Source organism: Mustela erminea, chromosome 9 (genome assembly GCF_009829155.1).
Source record: "Mustela erminea isolate mMusErm1 chromosome 9, mMusErm1.Pri, whole genome shotgun sequence".
NCBI lineage: Eukaryota > Metazoa > Chordata > Mammalia > Carnivora > Mustelidae > Mustela > Mustela erminea.
This window is the reverse complement of record NC_045622.1, coordinates 17,271,830-17,296,264: the sequence shown is the minus strand read 5'-3', so window position 1 is coordinate 17,296,264 and position 24,435 is coordinate 17,271,830. Positions and strand designations below refer to the sequence as shown.

The 24,435-nt window shown below is 42.7% G+C and overlaps 1 long non-coding RNA gene across 1 annotated transcript in view; it reads right to left on the bottom strand.

The window, feature by feature from the left end:
• Nucleotides 1–6,485: 6,485 nt before the first annotated feature.
• LOC116599335 overlaps nt 6,486–24,435 on the bottom strand; it is a 41,419-nt gene continuing 23,469 nt past the window's right edge. Inside the window, exons 4-5 of the long non-coding RNA XR_004289317.1 lie at nt 12,129–12,269; nt 6,486–6,716 (exon numbers count right to left, since the gene is read on the bottom strand). This is a non-coding gene — a long non-coding RNA (uncharacterized LOC116599335). The remainder of the gene's footprint in view (nt 6,717–12,128; nt 12,270–24,435) is intronic.

Genomic DNA, 24,435 nt, shown 5'->3' with positions numbered 1-24,435 from the left:
GTTTAGAGGAAGACGGAGGAGGAGAGTAGGGGGCCGGGAGGGGAGGCTGGCGGGGGGAAGCCAACTCGGGGAGAGCAAGTCTTTCATTATCGCGACCTGTTAGGCGCACATCCTCTCGCTCTCCGCGTGCCACCCTCTCGCTGGATGCGAGCCATCCTCGGGGCTAATGAGCAGAGCGCAGGAGATAACTAATCCTAATGCAATTACCGCTCGCCATTACACTGATAGGTTGGAGGCGCTCCCCGCGTGCCCCCCAGCCGGAGACGGGCTCGTGCAGATGTGCCTGCGCCTCCCGTCCTAGACGTTTTGACAGCTGTATACAGGGCCGCGCCCCCTCCCCCTGCCGGCGTCCCGGGGGAGCGATCTTTGAACAGGCAGTCCCTCCAGCGGCCCGGCGGAGGTGAAATGCAGCCGCAGCAGCTGGAGGGGCGCGGAGGCCCCGGTGGCGCGCTGGCTGCGGGGCGCGGCGCGGTGCGGGTCGGCCCCCTCCCCCGCGGCGCCCCCCCCCCCCCCCCAGCCCCTGCTCCGGCCCCGCCGCTTCCGGAGAGCCACGGCCGCTCCAACCGCAGGGGAAAATTACCGCGCGCCGGCCGGGCCCTCTCCTGGCCGAGCTCGAGCTCCCGTGATAGGGGGGATGGTTTGCAGCACACATGTTCCTTTGTTTGGCCCGACCACGTGTTCTGTTTGCACAGCAGCATGTGGTACCACTGGAGGAAATCGAACCAACACTGAAAGTTCAAGGAACAGCCAAGCTCTGCTGGGAAGCGGCTGGGCCGGGGCCGGGTGAAGGGATGGAGCGGGAGACAGGCCCGGCTCCCGGGAGGGCTGGGGGTGGGGGCGGGGAGCGGGGGACAGGGCTGTTCTGGGTGATGGAGACTGCAAGCTCCCGCAGAGCACAGGCTCTCCGTGGGTGGGAAGGGGGGATTTCTAAAGTCGCCAGCCAGCCCGGCCGGCGATGGGAAGTGGACTTTGATTGTGATTATCATCTCTTGTATTTGAAAGAGCTTTATAGCTGATAAAGGCTTCTCACTACCTTCATCTCATTTAATCCTTACAAAAACATGGGATGCCAGAGTGCCTCCCCTTCTTGGGGTAGAGAGAGAGAGGGGAAAGGCCGGAGCCCCTGAACGCTTGACCCTATAGTGGTCTGACCTTCCAGGCTGATTCCAACTAGGATGGCAAAATGCAGGAGACAGTGATCATTTGTCTCCCTCCTCCTCCCTCCCTGTCCCCCTCCTGCCTCCTCCTGCCTCCTCCTGCCTCCCTCTCCCTTCCTCCCCCTACTTCTCTCTCTAATTACAGAACAATACACATTTGTGGTTAAAAAAATTCAAACAATTCAGAAATGTATGAAACATAAATGTACAATGTAAAAAGGGAAAGTTTTCCAATCCAACTTCCCAAATATAGTCATAGTTAAGATGTTCAGTCATTTTCTTATTTTTCCACGCATGCCTGAACATATTTATGCAGTTTATAAATACTTACATCTTTACAAAAAAAAAAAAAAAGGAGGGGGATCTTGTTACACATGCCATTCAGTTAAATCTGTTCGATTTAACAATGTATCAAAGAATATATCTGTCCCAAACAGAATACAAAATTCTAGACCAGTGTTCTTTTTAATAGCTGCATAATATTTCTTTTATGAATGTATCATTATTTAATTGCATAATCAGATGGTTTTCAGTTTTTGTTCATTAAAAAAAAGCCATACTAAACATATGTGACATATACAAATATACATCATATATGAGTATATACCAATATATTTGAATATATATCCATATATAAATATGCACTATATATTATGAAAGTATTATTCTAAGATGAGTTCCTAAAATTTCTACTTCAAAACAGTATTGGGTCAAAGGTAAGGCACATTCTAAATTTCAATAGAAATGGCCAAATCGTTCAATAAAAATGTTACACTAATTTACAATGCATGTAAGAAAGTTAACTGTTACTGTATGACATTACTGTGTGAACCTAACTGCCTTCCATTCATACCTGACCTCCATGCTGAGTGTGGAACCTGATGAGGGGCTCAATCCTACAACCCTGAGACCATGACCTGAGCCAAAACCAAGAGTCAGATTCCCAACCGACTGGGCCACAAAGGTACTCCTTATTTAGCAGATTTCTACTGAGGAAGTAATATACGCCAGACCCTCTTTTAGAGACCAGATATGTATACATAGTTCCTAAATCCATGGAATTATATTCTAGAGATGGAGATAGACAACGAACAAACAAATGAATAAGCAATTACAAAATCCACAGCACTATGACAAATTAATGGGGGAATAACAAAGAGAGTAATTACAGAAGGCAACATTTAAACTAAGCTCTGAAATGTAAACAAATAAACTATGTCATTGAGGTGAAGATCATTCCAGGCAGAAGGAAGAGTATGTGCAAAGGCCCTGAGGAAGATAATAATTTGGAGTATTTGAGGAACTTAAAGAAAATCAGTGTACTGTAATACTGTGAGCAATGTAGTGAGCATGTTTATTCTCTAGAATAAAGAGCCAGTGTGCCTGGGTGTAAGGGTCTGCCTTCAGGGTCCCCTGGGTTGGCTCAGTCATTATTATGCTTCTTCTTTTGGCTCAGGTCATGATCCCAGGGTCCCGGGATCAAGCCCTGCATCAGGCAGGCTCCAAGCTCAGTGGGAAGCCTGCTTCTCCCTCTTTCACTGCCTGCTGCACGCCTTGCTTATGCTCACTCTCATAGCTTGCTCTCTCTCTGTGTCAAATGAATAAATAAAATCTTTAGGAAACAAAATGAAAATAAGGAGTCTTATAGATTAGGACAAGGAAGAAATTAATGGGTACTTTGCAGACCCAGGTAAGGAATCATTTTTATTCTAAATGCAGTGGAATGCCACTGAATAGTTTAAGGGGGGGAGGGAAGTATCTGATTTATGTTTGGAGTTTTCTAAAAGAAAGTTCTATTTCCTGGAAAATGATATAAAGGGGTAAGAGATGAAGCAGGGATCCAGGAAGTATCGTGAGAGAAAAGGATGGTGACTTGCTGGATAGTGATCGGGGTATAGAGGGAGATGGGAAGATTCAAGAACCATTTGAGGAGACATGGACATGACTTGCTGATGGAGCAGATGCAGGTGATGACAGAGAAGCAGGAATGACCATGACTTCTAGGTTCCAATTTAAGTAACTGGGTGGATGGTGGTACCATTTTTAAGACGTGGAAACTAGAGACAGAGAGGAGGAGTCTAGGAATCATTTCCCACATATTGAGTTTGAGATTATCATGAGATACTCAGGTAGATCTATCAAGTAGGTGGTCAGTGATGCAAAACCAGAGCTGGGGAGAGAGGATTAGGTAAGAGGTCACAATTTGAAAACCGCTGGCCATTATGCACTAAGTACAGGAAAAGGGTATACAGAGAAGAGCAGTGGTCCTGGCCACAAGCCCTGAAGAACTTCCATATTTGGAGATGAACTGAGAAGAAACCAGCATCATAGACAGAAGAGAAGTCAAGGAGGCAAGGAGGAAACTCAGGAGAGGTTGGTGTCTCTCAGAGATGAAGAAAGGAGGAATAATCAACACCCTCAAATATGAGGACAGGCACCATAATATACAAAGACGGACAAGAATCCATTACAGATGACAGCAAAGAGCTCACTGATGATATTGGCAAGACCAGTTAGAGTAGAATAAGGAGGTAGAAGTCATAATTCGAGAACCATAGCTACCTTCCAGAGAGAAACCTTAAAACTTAATAGGAGACTTCTATAGATATAATGCCTTCATCTGGGGTTTCTCAAACTTTGCTGGGCATTAGACTCATCTAGTGAAACATACAGTCGCCTGAGCGTCAACCCCAGAGTCTGACCCAAAGGTCCCAGGGTCAATATTTTTTTTAAAAGATTTTATTTATTTATTTGACAGAGAGAAAGATCACAAGTAGGGAGAGAGGCAGGCAGAGAGAGGGGGGGAAGCAGGCTCCCTGCTGAGCAGAGAGCCCAATGCAGGACTCAATCCCAGGACCCTGAGATCATGACCTGAGCCAAAAGCAGAGGCTTAACCCACTGAGCCACTCAGGCGCCCCCCAGGGTCAATATTTTAAATAAGTTTTTCAGGCAATTCTGATACATAGCAAAGTCTGAGAATCACTGCTTTAATTCAAGGACAGATTTCTTAAAATGGAATTTCAGATTCTATGTCAGGTGGAAAAAAGAAAGATTGAAGGACAGAAGGCCTTTCAGTATCTGTCAGATCATATCACATAAGCAGCTGCTTATTCTTTTACAAAAATAGTGACCACACAGAAAAACACATTACACTGAGGTGTTTCAACCTGAACGCAAACTGAACTCCCTACATCCCCTGCCTGTTGGGATAGAACTATGGATTGACTCAAATAGCATTCACAGGTGAAATTCCTTTTTTTTTTTTCTTTTTTTAAATAAAGGCCTTCCCAGAATTCAAAAATGTTTCTTATTCCATTGTTCCTCTAACCGACTAGATGATCCAAGATTGAGACCATCTCCTTAAAGGCAAAACAACTCCCAGTTTGGTTGCTCAGTCAACTCCCTTTGATTTAACAACACCACTCCAGGCAAACACTTTTATATACATTAATGAATCCTCAAATGAACCTTTTGAAGCAATTACGTTTATTTCTATTTTATGGATGAAAAACTGTAACTAGAATAAACGGAGCTGAAATCAGTTATTAAAGATGTCTCAAAAATATCATTCCTTGGCTACATGTAGATTTGACTGTGTTATCCTGATTATGGAAGGAAAAAATGGATGGCTCCTTGCCCATGAGATTCTGGTATTTGCCTATCCGCACCCTCTTGGCTCTGCTGCATGATCAGATTGTTAGCAGCCTAGGCTCCATTACCAGCTGCGTTTTTATTCTTTCCTAACTTGGACATAGACCACGGTATCATGGAGTGCATAAACATGGACTCTAGGGGCCAAATCCTGGCTCCGCCCCTTAGTGACCCTGTTGCCTTGGACAAGTCTCTTGGACTTTCTGGGTACATGTATACCATTTTCCTCGTGTGTAAATCAAGGAGTTTTCAAAAAAAGATGCTGTGATATTTAATGATCTATATCACACACACCGCATGCTCAATATTCAGTAACTATTATTATTATAAATAATATATACATTATTATATATAATAATATATTATATAATACATTATTTCATTCCCTCTTAAAGTGGGCTACCCAGAAAGAATGCAAAGGTGGGCTTTCCCCAGCACAGAGAGCAAGCTTACCCCACCTCTGTTCTAAACACGGCTTCTTTCACCCAATTAACACGATATGCATTTGGATACACCTATAAGATTTATAAGGTGGAAGTGAGGTGAAGTCCATTTCCCCACATCCTGGCAAGCATAGCTATGGGGATTGGGGATTTTTGTGCAGCAAAATGAAGTTTCCTAATCACCAGATTTATGGGCGATAAAGACAGTTGTGAAGACCTCTGAAGTGGCTTCTGATTCCAGTTTTAAAGTCAATAGTTCCCAGTGGAAACCTCCTGATTTTTCTTTGATTGTGGCAGAAGTAGAAGCTCCCTGGGCCGACCAATTCCTCAAAAGCCTATCCTAAAGCTTGCTCCTTTAGCACATCTAACAATTCTGGAGGTGCCTAATTCTTTGTATGAAATTTCTAACTGCTTAAATAGATACAGTGCTTTCGGCTCCCTGCAATTGTATGCTACCAATTTTGACCCACAGGGAGGATTTCACAAGACAGAAAACATTCTAGAAATTTAAAGTATCAATTTGTATTCACATGTGTGGGATACCCATGGGACTGGAACTGGATGGACAGATGGTGAGACCTGTGGATGGATGGATGTAGGATACACTATCCATACATTTATCCCCTAAATTCACAGCATACCAACCCCGGCTGGCAGCTATATTACTGCTCAAGATACGGCATTTGTCCACAATTCTAAATCCTACTGTTCTGATCAGGACTTGTGGTTACGAGGGACGGAAACACAACTCAAAATTTACGCCAAAGAGGTGGATTCATAATAATCCAACAGCAGAAGGGGCAAAAGTTGGACATGACCTTAGGTACAAGTAAGCCAAGGATCAAATATTCTAAAAAGTCTCTCTTCATCTCTTATCTGTTCTTCTCTGAATACTAAATTTATTCTCTGAAAATATTTTAGCTACCAGGGTAGGGTACCTGGCTGCCAGCTCCACCACATCTGTATTCCCAAACACCCCAAAACAAGAAGTATAAATAACAGTCCTCTTCTCCCAGGTGAAATTGGAAAATCCCCAGATAAAAATTCTGAACATGGTTTGCATCTTCTGCCCATCCCAGGGGACCAGTCCCTGTGGCCTGGGAGTGAGGCGCTAGGAAGAGCTTCACCTGGACCACGTGATCAACCAATCCCCTCTGTGGCCAGGGGAGTGGAGTCAATTAGCAGGGGAAAGCCCGGAGAGTAGACCCTGAGCAGACAGCAGTACTCACCCACAGACCTGACTGGAGTGATCCGACTGATTCACCAACTGCAGCTATTAGGCTTTTAGATGTTAACTCTTCTCAGAGGATTTAAAACCACCAACACCACCGCTACGTTGAGAAGTCTGTCTCTGTGTTTATGACTCTGATGAACATGTTTCTGAAATATTTCATCCATGGAGGATTTTTGAAAATACGACATTGATCTCAAGGTCAGTTGCTTGGCCACATCAAACATTTAGAATCTATAAATAAAGAAAAAAAAAATCACCTTTGAATAGCCAGAAAGGGGGGGGGGGGTAACAATCAAGGTGTAGGAATGATGAAAGCTTTCTGGAAATAAGACACTGGTCGCGGTGATACAACATTGTGAATGTACTTAATGCCACCAAATTATACACTTAAAAATGGCTGAAATGCTAAACTTTATGCGTACTTCACCACAATAAAATAATTTAGCTAGGTATCTAATTCATTTACCCACTCACGAACTCCTTTATTCACCATTTACTGTGGTCTCCAAGGAAAATCTAGAGTGTAGGGACATACCTATGGAGTAATGGGACCAAAAATAGTAGGGCTTTGAATAATCCTCTATGCACTCAGCTCTCCAAGAGGAAACCCTTAGAATGCTGTAGAATTCTCGAGCTAACAGTGTTAGCACAGATCTAGTTAATCCTCCTCTTGTCACTAAAGAGCGTTTCACTCCATCTATCCAGGACACCTAATTCATCCCAGACACAGATGCTTCAACTGGTTTAGAAATGCCACCGACAGTCATTGCCCTCCGCAGGCTTCATAAGCAAACCTTAGGTGTGGTCCAGACTGGAAAAAAATGCTCATGGGAAGAACGTCAGTACCATGCCCCCACCCCCTGACACGTCAGCCTGAGCCAATAGGCGTTTTCTTCCCAACTCATAGAAACTCATTTAGAACTCAAATGAAGGCCTTCCATACTCTTAACCTTAAGAACCCGAGACTATTATGTAAGAAGAAAAATAAGGCATAATGTTTTTTCTTCCCTAAATAACAGGGAATGATGAGCTCAGAGAAGGCTAAGATGAACTGGTGGAAGTTTTCTGGGACCATTTGAAATTTTAGAAACAGAGATTAGAAATCTACTACTAGGGGCGCCTGGGTGGCTCAGTGGGTTAGGCCGCTGCCTTCGGCTCGGGTCATGATCTCGGGGTCCCGGAATCGAGTCCCGCATCGGGCTCTCTGCTCAGCGGGGAGTCTGCTTCCTCCTCTCTCTCTCTGCCTGCCTCTCTGCCTACTTGTGATCTCTGTCAAGTAAATAAATAAAATCTTTAAAAAAAAAAAGAAAAGAAAAAAGAAAAAAGAAATCTACTACTATGTGTCTATTTCCCTCTGTCCTGGCATTAGGCTTTCAGATAACTTGTCATTGCTCCGTGAGACAGAGGCTGTCATGGAGAAGCCACTCTGCCAGAAAGAATTTAGGATGTTTCTACAGAATTGGGTCAAATCAGAGATAGTCTCTGGTCGACTGGCCATAATCTACCATTTTCAGATCTCCTGGAAATTTTTTAACTAAAAAAAAAATTGTGGTTTATTATTTACATACATTACCAAAAAATCAGAAAGTGGGTAAAAAAGGAAAAAAAGAAAGTTAAAAACAAAAACTCCCACCATGCATTGCTTTAATAGATACTTATTAAAGACTCAATACATGCCTGGCTGATGTCACCGTTATCTATTGTTATGTAACAACCTATCTCAAAACTTAGCTGCTTAAACAACCATTTAATTTTGCTCATGATTTTTGTGAGTCAAGAATTTGGAAATGGTTTCAGCTGGATGCACTTGGCTGGGCTGGTGAGCTGGAGGGTTTACTTCCATGATGGTATCTTCACTCACATGTCTAGAAGCTCCTTGGCCATTCTCAGTCTCTTGTCTCTCTGTGTGTCTCTTTGTCTTTGTCTCTCTATATCTGTTTCTCTGTCTTGCTCTCTCCCTCCCCTTCCCACCTTTCCCCCAATAGGATGTCTCATTCTCTGGGGCTTCTCCATTTTCTTTGGATTTCTCACAGCATGGGTGTCTCAGAGTACTGAGAGTACATATCCCTTATGGGATGACTAACTTCACCATGGCAAGTGTTCCAAGAAACCCAAGTGGAAGCTTTAGAAGTCTCTGAACATCATTTCCACCACATTTTTTAAATCAAAGTGAGTCATTAAAGCCCACCCAGACTCAAAGTGAGAGAAGGAGAAGGCTTCACTTTTCCATGGGGGTGTGGCAACGCAGATACAGAGAAAGAAGGACTAGATGGTGGCCATCTTGAAGAGAAGCTACCACACACAGATAAGAATCTAGATAAACTCTCTGTTCTCACAGAAAGAAGGGATGATACAAACAAGTAAACAGGTCATTACAATGATATAAAAAGTACACTATGGAACAGGAGCCCCTTGAAGGAAAACCCAGCTCAGACTTGAGAGGTCAAGAAAGGATTTCTGGGGTAGAAAATGTGTAACATGAGACCTTAGCCAAGGTTGAGGACAGAAGAAATGTGTTCTAAAAGTTGAGAACAATATTCTAGAAGTCCCAGGAGAAAAAGAGAGAAAGAACATTTGCATCCAAAAAACCCCAAAACCCCAACCCTGAGATAACCCCAATGTGTCGGAACAGCAGAGTGAAAAGATATGAATGTTGAAAGATGAAATTGAAGAGAAAAGAAAAACCCAGAACATAAATCCCCACTCTTTTCTATGTAGATAAGCATTAAAAATATGTTTTTCCAAAAAAGGGTCCATGCTGTTCGTAAGGTTCTGTGGTGTATATTTCATCACCTTATATTATGAACATCTTTTTCTTCCCAAAAAATAGACTTTTAAAACACTGTTTTAAATAAGTGCATAATATTTTTTTATTATCACTCTGTTGCTTTATTTAGCCAATCTCTTAGTGTGGGATATTTAAGGTACTTCCAAATTCTTTGTACATTTATTTCTCCTTATAACTAAATCTTAATCATTTATTTTATTTTATTTTATTTTATTTTATTTATTTGAGAGAGAGAGAAAGCATGAGTGGGGTGAAAGGTACAGGGAAATGTAGACTCCCCGTTGAGCAGGGAGCCTGATGTGGGACTTGATCCCGGGATTTGGGGATCATGACCTGAGCCAAAGGCAGATGCTTAACCAACTGACGCACCCCAGGCACCCAAAATCTTAATTTTTTTTTTAAGATTTTATTTATTTGACAGAGAGAGATCAGAAGTAGGCAGAGAGGCAAGCAGAGAGAGAAAGAGAGAGAGAGGGAGGAGGAAGCAGGCTCCCTGCCTAGCAGAGAGCCCGATGCAGGACTCGATCCCAGGACCATGAGATCATGACCTGAGCTAAAGGCAGAGGCTTAACCCACTGAGCCACCCAGGCAGCCCAATCTTAATCATTTTTAATGATAATTTCCTAGATACAGAAATTCTGGCTCAACATATATGAATACTTTCTTAAGGTTTTTGATACATAGTACCAAATCATTTTCCAGAAATTTTTATTAAGGTTTAACATCCCATAGCAATGTACAAGAGTGTCTATTTCCCTATATAATTTTCAACAATAGGAAAAATCATTCATTCATTCATTTATAGTTTTTATCAATCTGAGAAGTTTCCATTTATGTTTCTGTCATTACTGGGGAGAAAAACTTTTTGATGCTAGTATTTCTTTTCTTATGTAGACTTCTGAAGATGGTAAACTTACCAAAAATAGGTGTGGGTAGACTTCAAACTTTAAAATGCTATAGGATATACTAGACAAAATGTAATCCACTGGTAAATTTAAACGTAGTTTGACAATACCTCTGTCTGTCTTTCCTCTTAAATGTTTCTGTGTTTGGGCAGCTCTGAAATAGTCATGGTGACTTTGTATAGGAAAGAGGAGAGGAAGTTAAGGGTTGTGACATCCCGGAGACCCTGACTAAGTTCAATGCCAGTTAAATAGGTAAAGTGGGGTGAGTGGGGGCCTTATTTCATTCATGATAGCTCACTGGCTCCCTCCTTTAATGCATTTAATGATCCTGTGAACTTAATGACTGTTGCAATTAAAGTCGCCCTGCTTAAGCATTGTGAATTACATTATGCTTGTTAGTGGCTGCCTTTGATAAAACATAATAGCAAGTCATCTCTTTTACATCATAACTCATTTTAAATATTGCTTTTCTGTATCTGTCCTTGCCCCGTTGATTTATTACCTGGTACTCCTAAGAAGTGTAATAAAAAGAAAGTTAGGTCTTGAGTAATTCTTCCAGTGTCTGGATAAAGAGGCAGACAAGGGAGACATGGCCCTCCATGGGACTGGTGAGCCAAAGAATGAAGATGGAAGTGAGGGTGGCACTCAGGAATTAAATTAGACTAGTTAAACAAAAAGAAAATTTGCTCTTTGCTCTTTTTCCTTTCAGATGGAAAATCAACAAAGGTCAGATCTCCCCCAGGAAGACCTGAGGTATCTACTTACCCAGAAACCAGAGGAGTGGATTAGAGAGCCAGGAACGGGGACAGGGGACAGAAATGGGCTAGAAATATGGCACGTCTGCTTTTGTCTACTTAACTTTGTCAAGGAACATTTTGCCATAGATATTTGTAACCAAAACTGAACAAGAATCAGTTGAAATTGGGGCACCTGGGTGGCTCAGTCGGTTAAGCGGCTGCCTTCGGCTCAGGTCATGATCCCAAGGTCCTGGGATCGAGCCCTGCATACCTGCATAGGGCTCCCTGCTCAATGGGGAACCTGCTTCTCCCTCTCCCACTCCCCTGCTTGTGTTCTCTCTCTTACTGTCTCTCTCTCAGCCAAATAAATATATAAAATCTTAAACAAAAAAAAGAATCAGTTGAAATTGATCAATCTTGATTATCAAGACCAAAACAAAAGCAAACACAAAGAAAAAGCCACCCCAAAAAGCCCTCATGTTGATTTTTTGTTAAGCACCCTTCACACTCCACCCTAAATCATAAGAACGGTCATTGTCATTCTCTTCTTCATTTCATTCCAGGAAACCAAGTCTCAGCCTTTTGCCCATTCAGTCCAGATATTTTCCTGGAGACAAGCCCACAAATGCCTAATGTTCATGCGAATCCATAATCCTTTTATCCAAAATCCTTGTCCTGATTCAAAACATTCACACTGGATGCTGCTGGAGTAAGTAAGGTATTTGTTGTATTAAATAAAACAAAACTCAACGATTCCAAGTGATTTCACTCTGACTAGTCTCAAATAACAACACAGAATTATACGTGACAACATGTCTCTTGGGGTCCACCATCAGGATCTCGGGGACCCATGGAGGGCTCTCACCCTGTACATTGTTTTAGTGCTTCCTTAGTTAACTGCAAAGGGCTCCTCTGTGACATCTCCACACCTGGTAGGATGAAGGGTACTCCGTGTCACACACCCAGCAAAAGTTCTTGAACTAACAAATATGAAGCAGGGACCTCTGCTAGGAAAATTACTTGTTGAGAGACAGAGAGGTTTAGTAGAAAACGTACTACCCACGAAACAAGGAGACCAGGGTTTGCGACCCATTTCTGGCACCGCTCTGTTACCGCTCTTTAGACGAATTATTTTAACTTCAACGGACCTCAGTTTCTCATCTATCAAAAGAAGGGTTAGGCTATACTATCTCTAATCCCCTCGAGCTCTTACCATGATTCTCCTTGGCTGTTCTGATCACTTCCAATGGGTTTTATGATATCAATTCAGTGATTTTTTTTTCCTTTTAAGGTTTTCTTTTTTTTCCCATGAAGATGTCCATGTTCATTCTGAAGGCATTTTTCCCCTTATGACCTGGAGAAAAGAAGACAATAATGATATAAAAGCTTTAGAAGACATTCAAGTAATAATATTCATAATCATAAATGGATACAGATACACATAATAGTATATATGTACACACACACACACACACACCCTTCAGTTTTGAGTCTCTAATTCACTTCAGGCAAAAACATTGCTAATATAGTTACACAATGGGCCTAAATCTTCTCTTTCATTTTTAATGAGTGCTTGGTTTATTCTTCAATTTTAATATACTTCCTTACATTACTCTGTCTACTGAAGACTGCTTCCTTCTAAATTGCTGTGGTAGACATCTTAGATGTGTCGGTTGCCTAAATTCTATTGTTTCTTGGGAAATACTACTAATAAACACCATAATAAGAGCTCAGACTTGCATCCCACTTTATGGTTCATATTATTTGAAGTTAATGTCATATTCATCAGGATTAGTGGCACTAGATCATCAATTCAGAAGATGACATCTATAATTTTGCCCAAACAACCTTCTGGAGACAAATGATTAACGTTAAATAAGTATCATGTGTTAAAGCAAGATTGATCCAAAACATCCTTGAGAAAGCAAAGCCAGTCAAATAGTTGAAGTAATAAAATATAGAATGAATACAATGAAATGGATACTCTAATACCCCTTTAATGAAAATATATACAATTGTTTCAGTCTTTCTGGAAGTAAATTTGGGAAAATGTACCCAGAGGTTCAAAAAAAGTTTGTGCCTTAAATGATTTTTCTTTAATTAATGTATCCTAAGGAAAAACATGAAGCACAAAGATTTTTTTAAATAGAGAGATTCGTGTATGAATCATTTATAACAAATGAAGATTGTATCAAATCTAAAGGAGCAATTCAAGGTAATGGTTTAGTAAATCATGGTCTATCTATATAATGGAACATTATGCAGTCACTAAAAATATGCTGAGAATTTTTAATGGCATGAAAAATGCCTCTGATCTTCTATTAAGTGAAAATTATATGTTAAAATTATATGTTAAAATTTAATTATATGTTAAAATTTATTATGTTAAAATTTAATTATATGTTAAAATTATATGTTAAAATTTAATCTCAAAAATTACATAACCGATAAAAATAGAACAAACTATCTCAATATTGTATTATTATTATTATTATCATCATCTTCTTTAAGTTTTTGGTAAGCTCCAAACTTGTCAAGTTGGGCATCTGCTACTTTTAAAATTGGAAACAAAATACCCAGAGACATAAAAAACTAAAATTAAAGATGATTTGTATTGAGACATCTGGAATAGCCAGAACGCTCAGAGGAATGAAATGTTTTGGTAGATTTCACGTTGTGACGAACTACAAACTAATTAAGGACCCCTTTCTGAATCTCTTTGGTGAGACTCAAATTATCAGCCAACAATCGTTTCCTGAACACCTACCGCGTCCTTGACTGGGGGCGCTGAACGCCATTGCCCGGCCCCAACCGGGCACCTTGCAGAGATTCCAAATCGCTACCCTCTGATGAATGCAAGTGTGTATCAGGCAGTCTGGTGCCGGGGGAATGGTGACGCCACGTGAAATAACACCGAGCACCCTGCCCTGGGAAGAGATCCATGCAAATTCACTCTGAAATATTGGTGCAAATGTTGTACTAACAAAGGAAATGAGGTTCTGCGGGACAACTGTGAAAGAAGTAATTTCTCCTGCAGAACTCGAGAAAAGTCTTCTTGGAAGACAAAAGGGAGCCTTGAAGAACGGAGAGGATTGTAGCAGACCTTGGAAGGAGAACCTCCCTGTGCCACCTCCAGTCTGAAGAACTGGGTGGACAAGAGCACAGAGGCAGAAGGAAAGCCCGAGGGTGCCTGGGTGGCTCAGTGGGTTAAAAGCCTCTGCCTTCGGCTCGGGTCATGATCCCAGAGTCCTGGGATCAAGCTCTGCATAGGGCTTTCTGCTCGGCAGGGAGCCTGCTTCCTCCTCTATCTCTCTGGTGCCTCTGCCTATTTGTGATTTCTCTCTGTCAAATAAATAAATAAAATCTTTAAAAAAAAAAAAAAAGAAGAAGAAGAAGGAAAGCCAAGGCATGTCTGGCTCTCAAGATCAAGAAGTGATCTTCCTAGTAAGAGAAAGGGATCTTTTAGGGGGAGTGGGGAGGGCATAGTCTCTCAAAGGGCATCAGTTCACTTTCTAAAACAGGAATTAGTGCTTATGACCAAGTCTTAGCTTCATTACTGCAGAGACTTAGGTCCCTGGACCATCCGTGGGGACATGAAAAGCCACAAGACACTTCCTAAACGCACCTGTCAAACACAGAAGATACTGTTCTGAATAACAACGGTAATCCCTTCCCTTTGCAGAGCACCTTTCCATTTACAAAGATTTTCCCTGTGGTTTATCTCATTTGCTCTTCACAGCCACCCTACGAGACAAGCATTTTTATCGCCACTTTGCCGATAAGAACAGACACTCACAGACATCTGATCAATCATCCCCGTGACACCGTGTGTAAGGGACAGCTGGGTTCAAATCTTGCAAGTCCAGCGCGTTCCCCTCTGCGCTGGAGCTGCCTTTGACCCAGGGACACACCCCAGCAGCCCCCTGCTCTTGTACCTCCTTCCGAATTTCATTTTGACCTTTGTCATTGTCTTCTTTTCTTCTTGGATTATCAAGTACAGAGGATTCTGTTTAGACTGGGTCTGGATTCTTCAAAGCAATTCTCCACTTTCAAAGTGTTTTCACACCTCATTTATCCTTACAACTTCTCAGGTAATTCCAACAAATTGAAAACTTTACTTTCGTCTAAATACAGGGAAGACAGAATGGGATGGGGAGGGGGTAGGAGCAGGCAGCGGGGTGGGGGGGGCATGAAGGACGGGCTAATTTACTCAACGCTCAGAAGCATTCACTCTATGCACCGAGTCGGCAGAAAGGGCCCAATGTTCTAGAAAGTCCTTTCCAGGTTGACAGACTCCTTCCTGGAAATGTACAAGGTATAAAATCCCTCTTTACAAATTCCATTTTTGTCGCGCCCCTTTTACGACCAAAGCCTCTTTCAACATTTGGTTCCTAAGAAAAACTGTTCTGTCATATGGTTTCAAGCAAGCCTCACACTTCTAAAATCGAATATGGCTGCCAACTAATATTGCAAGAACTAAATAGATGACATCTGGAAAGAAGAATTTTAAAACCCACTCTTTCATTACCCCCACCTGTGTCTTTCCAGGCAGCCGTGAAAAGGAGAGGTGAAACAGCAAAGCGATTCTCAGAAACTCCCTTTGGAGGAAAATAGGGAGGAAGGGTCCATGTTAAAACCTGGATTTATCATCTGTCTCTATTATCCTGATTCACCAAATGCATTTCAGACACTTAGGGGGAGGCAGAAGGTTGCATATTAAGCCAGTGAGTGCAGGATATTTTTATAGCCAATCGTCTCCCCAAAATACAAAACCTATTGCCTAAAACATCAGGCTGGCTGTGGAATTGAACTCGGGTTTAATGAACAGATAAATCAATGATACTTACTGAGCATCTCAGATAGTCCCTGCTCTGTAGAAAACAGGGCATAGTGTAACTTTGTGCAACACATTTAATACTTCCTACTCCAGGCTACCCTGTCTGAGAAATTAGGATACTAATAATACCGGCTCTTCCAAACTGACAGGATTATTGTAAAGCTCAAAGAAGGTAATAGATGTGGAAGGGATTTATAAGCTCCAAAGTGCCAGGGAAATGCAAAGTAACATTATTATACAATGAACCAGTAGGTCTGACCCTTGCTCAGAAGGAGCTTGCAACCTATCTGGAGGAACAAAGCATCAACATATCAAATGTAAGTGCCAGCATAAGGATTACATTATAGGAAAGACAACATGACAAGTGGTTTGGCAAGATAATATGCAATTATTTGCAAGTGAGAGGTACAGACAATGAGATTTATGAATTTAAAATAGGTAGCAATCTCAGTGAGCTGGAGTGATGTGGACAGGCTTTGTGGCAGAAGCAACTCTCGATCTGGCCTTGGAGGATGAGTAGGTTGAGCAAGGAGCACTTGACTTCCCTGTAGCACCCCTGAGCTCTTTGCCCAGATCCGGGGAAAGACATGCTGAGATCGAATTCACAAACCATTCCTGCACATGGTCTACTGTCGGAGGTCAGCTGAGGTAGGACTCCATAATGGTCAAGACATAGAATGAACTTCAAGACAAGTCCCAGGAGGAAGGAAGGAAGGACGGAAGGAGAAGGGAAAAGGGAGAGAGAGAAGAGAAGAGAAAGAGAAAGGGAAAGAGAAAGAAAGAAAGTCCCTTGAACACTACCATAGCAATGTAAGAATTGTTTGGCTTCCGCATAACCTAAAACCACTCAGACCCTCACTCTCTTCTCCACCACACCCTTCTCGTTCATTTTCAGTCTCATTTGTTGACCTGCAGCAGCTCTTTGCAAGAAGAGAATACAGGTTTCTGACCTGAGGCAATCACAGTGTGGTGCACTGTGATTGGCAAATAAATTCCAAGTGGGAAACCCGTAAGCACAGAAGAGAGAGAAAACAGAAGATGTTCCTCATTTCAAACCATCCGCTTAGCTCTGACTGTGTTAAAAGTCTTTTTATTTATGAGGATGCACTAGGTCACAGGCAAAGTGGGGGAGGCTGTGAAGTGTATCTGAGTTGTTTAGAGCAAGGTGCTAATGCGGCCGAGGTTTAATCTTGTGCCCAGTCACTCACCCAACCAGAAAGCCGCAGTCGCACTTTGCTGGACGAGGGGATGCAGGAGAATCCCATCCAGCCATCCCACTGGTGCAAAGTGGGGGCTGTGACATAGTTCAGAACAAGGTGCAAATGGCTTCATGCAACACATTTGCTGTGGCTAGACACTTGGGGACAGAGAGTCAAAGCCCGAGGCACTACCCTGTCTCTACGCCCCTCCTCCCAGATGCTTTCTGGGAGGGCTGGTCCGGTCCCTTTCATCCGAAAAGTTAGAGATACTTCCCAAGCCACGTCTGTGCTCAAGCTGCCACTCCTGCCCCGAGTCTTTCCACTTGTCTCCTGCAGAGCGTTGATCCAAACCTGCCTCCTCTCTAGGGCTCTTCCTGGTGCCCCGAATTTCAAGGTGTTCCCACTGCCTGAACTCCTGGCATACTCACAATGATTTCCATTCTGGCCCTTGAGCTTGGCACAGTCCTTTGTAGGTAGTAAGCTCTTGAAGTGCTTGAGAAGCACATTCCAGCTGCATATGGTAGAGTAGGGGATGGCTGGCAAGAGCAGGGTAAAAACTGTTTGGGGATTCTCTGTTTGGGGTATAAATGCTTTGTCTTCCCAAACAGCACATCGGGAACAGCATCAGGGAAAGTAATGGAAATGGTAACCCTAGGAGGCAGAAGAGTAATAGTGTTAGCCCTTGATTTCTTAATAATATTAGACAGAAGGAAAACATCTGGTACTAAATAGAGAAGAACTAACCACATAATGGAAGCCATTACCCAAGTCATTTGCTTTAGTAAACTGGACAGGGACACATACAGACCTTTGAGGCATCAAAATGAGAGAATCATCATCCCTGACCCTCTCTGAAATGTTCCCCGCATCTATTTGCACTTTGGATCACCCTCAATCTCTCGGCATATCTTCTCTGGGACAAACCTGGAACATTCTCTTGACCTGAAACTTCTGAAATTTTTTTTTTCTGAATCGTGGTCTCCTTTTGTTTTAGCGACACCACCCAGAACACTTTCTCCTTAGGTCTCCCTCAACGTCCGCCGTAGCGCCTTCAAGGCAACATGGTAAGGGAGAGGGAGGCGGGATTAGGTACACAGCTTTCTACCAGTTTTCCGTTCTACCTCACCTGCTAATTAATTGACAGTGTGACTTTCATGAGGACGTTTTCTCTCTCTGGGTCTCAGTTTCCTTTCCTTTGGTCAACTTGGGAGGGGAAAAAAAAAAAAAAAGAAAAGCCTCTGGAGAGGCCTCCAGGAATACATTTCGAGCTGGTCTTCTTCCAGAAGGTGCTCTCCACGGAACTTGGAGTGCAAACACCCAGCCTCCAGAGCTCCATCCTCTTTCCTGCTCACTTGCTTTCCTATGCGTCTACCCCTCCGCACATGCTGGTACCGAGCCTGACCAGAGCCTCAACGTTTGCTTAGAATTTATTTCCATTATTACCTCTGTGTCAAGACTTCCTACCAGAAAGAGGAAGGGTGGCTATAAAAGACCTATTTCCTTTCCATTGTGTTCCCCCCTACCCCTTTCTAGTGAAAACGGCCTATTTGGAGAAGCCAAAATGCTTCGGAATTGAATTCACCAAAGTAATATACACAAGGTTTTAATTTACAGTTTTGGGTCTCTGGGCCCCTGCATATGAGCTCTATAAATGAGACGTGTTGCTACAATAAAGTCCCATTGGGAGAGGCTGGGCTTAGACTGAGAACAGCTGTACAGCTATAATCCAACAACGTCAGCTTCTGAATCAGATATGAATTATTGGTTCAGTCACAAAGCTATGGATACGCTCTCCCCCACAGGCACTCACATATGGCCTTTGGCAGAAATGAAAATATCTTTTCCCTCCTTTGCTGGGTTTGGTTAATAATGAACCTTTATTCTGAATACTTTCTTGTGTCTTAACTTCCTTTCTCTTTGTTCTTGTTCTGATTTCCTCATCAAGGCCTCCAAGGGCCCCCTGTGCGAGGTGAGAGGAACGGCTCTCGTGGACTGTTTCGAGCTAACTGAGGCCGAGACACCCAGGAGAGTGGTTCTCAGCCTCGGTTGTACCCGGGGAACATGGGAGGATAGTTCTAAAACTCCAGGGCCCACACTGCGCCCCAGGCCAACTAAATACAAACTCTGGGAGTGGGACCAAAGCGTCAGTAGTTTTGAAGCACTGACGTGATTCTGACGTGTATTTGACATTGAAACTGCTGCCCTAAAGCCTGTTCTGTCTAAGACATGAACATTCTTTTTCTTGATCCTCTAACAACGTGTAGGAAAACTGGATGCAAAAGACTTCCCGCTGGAAGCTGCCATTTATCTTGAGATCCTAAAACCAAGAGGTGTCCTCTAAACCAAGGTGTGTTGCCAAAACTTCAAAGAATTTACTCAACCACCAGACCTTCTGGAGTGTCAGTTTTCTGATCCTCAAAGCATTTGGTTGTGACGGCTGGAGGCCAGCAGGGAGTAATGAAGAAGGTACAAGAGCGAGTTACAGGAAGGCTGGGAACGGGAAGTACGCTTCGGAAACTACAGTTCCCAGGGAACCATCCATTCAAAGTCGGCGGCTTCATTTCTTTATTTGCAGACTAAGTTTGGAGGAGGGTGAAATACAGCTTTTAAATGGTTTCCTCCACCATTCCCCCAAAGTCATCAGAGTGATCAAAAATACGTAAAGTGCTACCTTTTGTTAAACACTGCCCATTTACTTACCACCAGATGACCTAAGCGATAAAAATAATAATGATAAAGAAATAAATTCTGCCCTTTCCAGAATTGCCAAATATTTGGAGAGAAAACTGGAGGGAATCTGGGGCCGTCCAGGTCCAGGATCTTCACGCTGACATTGGACAATAGAATACCAGAACCACCATTCTTGCCATTTGAATTATTCCAAGATCAGAAATCTTCACACCCTGGTAGAAAACCCAAATCCCCCCGAGGCTTTTCTCTTCCTCTTTTATGAAGGACTAAGCTCACCCACCAGTTTACTGGTTTCTACGTGACCACCTTTCAGCCCTGTTAGTTCTGAATCCTTCAGACTGGCTTGGGCATGACTCACACTTTAGCAGTTAATTTCGCCTTTTGGTGATTAATAAACAGATTGTGTTAAAGGGGAAGATATCACCAGATGCCTGGGTGGCTCAGCTGAGCGTCTGCCTTCAGCTCAGGTCATGATCTCGGTGTCCTGGGATCGAGCCCCAAGTCAGGCTCCCTACTCAGCGAGGAGCCTGGCTTTCCCTTGGCTTGCTGCCCCATGCTTCTGTTTTCTGTCTCCTTCTCTCTCTCTCTCTTCAGTGAATCAATAAAATCTTTAAAAATATATATGCATATAGTATCTTTAACTATAGTCATCATGCTGTATGTTATGTCCCCAGAACTTATTTATTTTGTAACTGGAAGTTTTATACCGTTTGACCCCATTCACTTCTTTCATCCGCCTCCCTACCCTTCCCCTCTTGGCACCCACAAGTCTGTTCTCTGTATCTACAAGCTTGGGGTGTATGTGTGTGTGTGTGTGTGTTGCTGGGGGGGTTGTTTAGCCTTTTTAAGTTCGACACATGAGCTCATACAGTATTTGTCTCTGACTCCTTCACTTAGTGTGATACCTTGGTGTCAAGACCCATCCATGATTCCATGATGTCACAAATGGCAAAATCTTCTTCCTTTTTATGGCTGAGTACTGTTTTATATATTATATATGTCACATACATCACCTTTTCTTTATCCATTCCGTTGATGAGTACTGAGGCTGTTTCCATATCTGGGCCATTGTAGATTATGCCGCGGTGACCGTGACGGTGCACCTATCTTTTTGAGCTCGTGTATTTTGTTTTCTTCAAATAAATACCCAGAAGTAGAACGGCTGGATCATATGGTGGTTGTGGCTTTAAGTTTTTGAGGCAACCCCTTACTACTTTCCCAAGTGGCTGCACCAACTTGCATTCCCACCAGCAGAGCACGAGGGTTGCCTTTTCTCCGCATCCTCACCGACGCCCGTTATCTCTTCTGTTTCTCATAATAGCTGTGCTGACGGGTGTGAGGTGACGTGTCACAGCAGTTTTGATTCGCATTTCCCTGACGATGAGAGCTGCTGAGCACCTTCTCATGTACCTCTTGGCCATCTGCATGTCTTCTCTGGAAAACTGTCTATCCGGGTCCTCTGCCCGTTTTTAAATCCGATGGCTTGGTATTGTGCCATTGGGTTATATGAGTTCTTTACATATTTTGGCTATTAACCCATTATCAGATATACAATTGCCAAATATTCTCACCCACTCAGTAGACTGTCATTTCATTTTGTAGATGCTTTCTGTGGCTGTGCAGAAGATTTTTAGTTTGGTGTAGTTCAGCTTCTTGATTTATGCTTTTAGTGTCAAGTCCAAAAAATCATCACCAGAACGGATGTTGAGGAGCTTACCCACCTAAGTTTTCTTCTAGGAGTGTTGTGGTTTCAGGTCTTACACTGAAGTCTTTAATCCCTTTTGAGTTAATTTCTGTGTAGGGTGTAAGCCAAGTGGCCCAGTTCCTTTACACGTGAAGGTCCAGTTTTTCCAACACCATTTGCTGAAAAGAGGAAGTTACTTCAACTTATGTGGATACGTAGCCTGATTTCCTCCTGGACGCATGATCTTGTTTTCTGGTCTGGTGGGTTTGGTTTTTATTTTTTATCTTTTTATTTATTTTTTTTAAAGATTTTACTTATTTATTTGACACAGAGAGAGAAATCACAAGTAGGCAGAGAGGCAGGCAGAGGTGGGGGGGGTGGGGACAGACTCCCTGCTGAGCAGAGAGCCCAGTGCTGGGCTGGATCCCAGGACCCTGAAATCATGGCCTGAGCCAAAGGCAGAGGCCCAACACACTGAGCCACCTAGGCACCCCTGGTTTTTATTTTTTAAACATGAAATAAGTATTCTTGTGCTTTCAGTTACATTAGTTAAGACTCAAAACACGCCCTGAAAAATACATATCCTTATCTCAGTTTTACCAGCGAGGACTAGCTCAGAGACGTGAAGTAACTTGCTTAAAGCCACACAGCTTGAAGGCAACAGCTAGCCATTGCACCTCCACTAAGTAGCTCCGGAATAATCCTTATTCTGTTTCTTTTCTAGGCCACACTGAAGCCTGGCAGATAGATCATTTGTTGAGGCATAATTCCGGTGGCTCTGAATGCAGCAATGACTAAGAGCCTGGCCTGGGAGCCCAAGTAAACTGGGTCTGATTCCCAACAACTCTTAAGCCTGTCTCTCCAGCTATCACAAGAGGGCAATCACATCATCCCGCAGGGCTATTGTAAGGGTGCTGTAAATGAAATCAAAGCTTCCAGGACTATGCCTGGTACATCATCTATGCTCAAGAAATGGTACCAATTTTTCCCCAGAATAGCCAGGAAAGAGTCAAGCTATACCTAGAAGAGATGTCCTTTATTGGAACCAGAAATATGCTAGTAGAGGTGGGACATAGAAGTAAACCAGGACCTCCAAACAGAGCATTGTTTTAATCTCTCTCCTGTAACCTCTAAGACAACTCCTTCCACTTCCATTTATGTCACTGAGATGGCTGGTGAAAACACCCCCTAACTCCCTCCCCAAGCACACTGAACATTAAGCCCAGGAGATCCTTTTGCTAAGCTACTTTATGGGGGGTTTTCTGTTCTGCTTTTTTTCCCCCTCTCTCCTTTCACGCTAGAATTAAGAAACCTGTAACTTGCTGCTTATCTCATTATCTGCTGCCTTGCATTTTAATGCAGTCGCCTCTAAAAAGACCTCATTGATATTCCAGTTATGTATGTGTTTGTTTGTGTCTCTTGGGAAAATTTGCTACCGATCTTCCAAGTTGAGCACCAGCATCCTCACAGCTCAAAGTTGGATCTCTCTTTTGTATAAGAAAAAAAAAAAAATGGAGTTGGTTTGAATATTTTGCATCTACAAGAAGCTGTAAATAGAACAGCTCAAGAGACTCCGTCCAAATCTATGCACAAAAAGGCAGGTGAAGAATTGGGTGTCTTCCCGGGATGCTGGGTTTCGTCGATGAATAATTCAAGCCTAAAGGCTCTTAAAAGGACACAGTTACCTGGTTTTCCAGATAATTAGAGACCCCCCTGACAAAAAGGTTTTAACCTAATTTAACCAGATAATTAACCAGATCATCCAGAAAAGAGCAAGCTTTTTATGCCGCCTAAATTATCCAGAGCTTCGTCATTATTAGGTAACTGACAACCTTCTCCATTCCTGCCGTGGACAGAGCCCAATCCAGCTGCAGACTAACAGGTGACACCAACAGGATAATAAGAAATCGTCTCATAAAATCTAGTTGCTCTTTTCAAGTATCGCAGATCATGCCTACCTCCATGCAAAATATACTGGGAAGCTCAGGGAATTATCTAGAACAAAACAAAAAAGCCCTGCCGTGAGGAAAAAGTAGGTGTGGCAGAGACCTGATTTTATGGACTTCTGCACACATTGAACTATTAAATAATAGTTCTTTAAATACAGCTTTGCTTATGTATGGACACCAGGAGTCAGAAATATTTCTATTTCATTTCAATGTGTTGGATGATTCAGCAGCCGATTAAATTTTCTCATTCGATTCATCAGCTCCTACTCCCCCCCCAATACAATCCACTGAGATCGTCAATGAGTTGATTTTCGCTAACAGTCATAAAATGGTTACTGAGAACGAAACATATAGCAGGTTTTTTAACACGTATTATTTTATGTAAATATAGAAAATGCCTTTCAAGGTAGGGGGTTTCTTTTATCCCCATTTTACTAAAGAGAACACTGAGATTTAGGATATAATGGACAGCGGCAGGCTCTGAACTCGGGTTGGAATAACTGCAGAATGGGGGGCTCCCTGCCTCTGCTGGGGGTCTGCCCAGAGACACGCATCTTTGCTAACTTTCAGGCATTGCCTATATCGTGCTTTCAGAAGTATTCATTAGGACACTAAGAACAGCTAGAAAAGGATGGAAAATAAAATCTGTTGTAGTTTTTGACTCTTCTGAAGCCAATGCAAGTGGGATAGCTTATTAATTAAAACCAGGGTTGTTGCGGTGCACCTGGATCAAACTCCAGACTACTACTGATTCACCATGTGGTGAATCACTCTCTCTCATTTCGGCGTTCTCCTTTGTAAAATAGAGGGCTGTTCTATAAAAGAGGGAGGCACAGTCCATGGCACACAGTAAGTGCTTAATAATTGTGATCGTGAAACATGGAGCAGAGCCGTCATTCCTAAGGATGTAAGGAATGATGCAAACCATCCTTTAGCCATAGCCAGTGATCTGGCTAATTTAACTAGTGACAGCATCAGTATAGCCGGGCCCTCTTTAAAGATTTGCTTAAGACTTGCAAGAACCCACTGAGGTTTACAACTATATGATGCCATTTTACAGATGAGGAAGTTACTTCAACCCAAAGAAACGGAGAGGTGAAGAACCAGGCCCAAGTTTGCACAGGTAATTTGTAACAGAGCTGGGATTCCAACCCGGGCAG